Raw genomic sequence first — 2,330 nt, forward strand, 5'->3', positions numbered from 1 at the left:
GATTACCCCCCCTTTCTTTATCCCTTTCTTCTCCTACCGATCTTCCTAGTTCTTATGTTCCATAAATGAGTGAAACCATATGATAATTGTCTTTCTCTGCTTGACTTATTTCACTTAGCATTATCTCCTCCAGTGCCATCTATGTTGCAGCAAATGTTGAGAAATCGTTCTTTCTGATAGCTGAGTAATATTCCATTGTACATATGGACCACATCATTAACAGTTTTCAAAATAAAAAAAGTTAGGAAATGAAAATAACATAAAAAAAATAAAATTAAAAAATATGCTGAGCCAAAGAGAAAATGCAAGAGACAAAGTCGGGATGGGCAAAGTTAGAAGTACAGTAAGGATAAAAAGTTTAAATCTATGACCTCTCATGGCTCTCTTCCTACGAGTCCACCCTGCTGTCTCAGAATATTCTATCATATGCTAATATTCTTCACATTAGGAACCAAACACCTATGGAATAATGTTAGGATCATAAACTCTTGACCTTGTGTCAGAAGAAAAAGGTGTATGAGAAATTCAAACATTCTATAGCTTCAATGATTCATGTCATCTTTCCTACAGACAGGGTTGCCAGGCCCTTCTTGTTTGGAGGACTGACTGAATTTTATTTTCCTTGGCTGTAGGTTTATCATAGGGATAAGACCATTCCCAGAAGCTGGAAGAAGAGCTAGATGCCAGCAATTCTAGTCACTTTTATTTTTTAAAATTTTATTTATTTGAGAGCAAGCACGAGCTGGGGGAGGGCAGAGGGAGACGGAGAAGCAGACTCCCCACTGAGCAGGGAGCCTGATGTGGGGCTCAATCCCAAGACCCCAGGATCATGACCTGAGCAGAAGGCAGACCTTTAACTGACTGAGCCACCCAGGCACCCGCCAGCAATTCCAGTCACTTTGAAATGCATTTTTGAAAGTAAGAGAAAAATGTTTATCTGGTTTGTAAGGCTTCTGCCCTCTAATATTTATGTGAACCTTTTCTGGGCATATTCTGTATCTGACTCTTCTCTCTTCCCTCATGGTTTTCCTATCCTAGTGACCTCACCAAATGCTACTGTTGATTCTTTATGTGTGTCGCCTATGAACATGCGTGTGTATTCACTCCTTCCTCATTCTTTTACTCATTATTTATTCATCCATCACAATTACTTATTTATGTAGGTCACTTTATTTTATATATTTTTTAATTTATTTTTTTAGGTCACTTTATTTTATTTTATTTATTTATTTTTTTTAAGGCAAGAAACAAAAATAAAATGAATTTATGGGACTTCATCAAGATTAAAAGTTTCTGCACATCAAGGAAACAGTCAGAAAAACTAAGAGGCAGCCCACGGAATGGGAGAATATATTGCAAATGACACTACAGATAAAGGACTGGTATCCAAGATCTACAAGAACTTCTCAAACTCAATACGAGAAACAAATAAACAAATCAAAAAATGGGCAGAAGATACGAACAGACACTTTTCCAATGAAGACATACAAATGGCTAACAGACACATGAAAAATGTTCAAAATCATTAGCCATCAAGGAAATTCAAATCAAAAACCACACTGAGATACCACCTTACGCCAGTTAGAATGGCAAAAATGAACAAGGCAAGAAACAACAATTGTTGGAGAGGATGGGAGAAAGGGGATCCCTCCTACATTGTTGGTGGGAATGCAAGTTGGTACAGCCACTCTGGAAAACCGTGTGGAGGTCCCTTAAAAAGTTAAAAATTGAGCTACCCTATGATCCAGCCATTGCACTACTGGGTGTTTACCCCAAAGATACAGCGTAGTGAAGAAAGGGCCATATGCACCCCCAATGTTCATAGCAGCAATGTCCACAATAGCTAAATCGTGGAAGGAGCCGAGTATGCCCTGCAACAGATGACTGGATTAAGAAGGTGTGGTCCATATATACAATGGAATATTACTCAGCAATCAGAAAGAATGAGTTCTCAACATTTGCTGCAATAGGACTGGCACTGGAGGAGATAATGCTTAGTGAAATGTCAAGCAGAGAAAGACAACTATCATATGATTTCTCTCATCTATGGAACATAAGAACTAGAATGATCAGTAGGGGAAGAAAGGGATAAAGAAAGGGGGGTAATCAGAAGGGGGAATGAAACATGAGAGACTATGGACTATGAGAAACAAACTGAGGGCTACAGAGGGGAGGGGGTGGGAGATGGATAGACCGGTGATGGGTAGTAAGGAGGGCACATATTGCATGGTGCACTGGGTGTTATACAAACTAATGAATCATAAGCCCTCCGAAAACCAGGGATGTACTGTATGGTGACTAACATAATATAATAAAAAATCATTATTAAT

At 38.7% G+C, this 2,330-nt stretch overlaps 1 long non-coding RNA gene across 1 annotated transcript in view; it reads right to left on the minus strand.

Annotated features, from left to right (window-relative positions):
* LOC121103325 overlaps window positions 1–2,330 on the minus strand; it is a 59,622-nt gene that overhangs the window by 1,055 nt on the left and 56,237 nt on the right. The window lies entirely within an intron of this gene.

Source organism: Ursus maritimus (assembly GCF_017311325.1).
Source record: "Ursus maritimus isolate PB19 chromosome X unlocalized genomic scaffold, ASM1731132v1 scaffold_X1, whole genome shotgun sequence".
Classification (NCBI taxonomy): domain Eukaryota; kingdom Metazoa; phylum Chordata; class Mammalia; order Carnivora; family Ursidae; genus Ursus; species Ursus maritimus.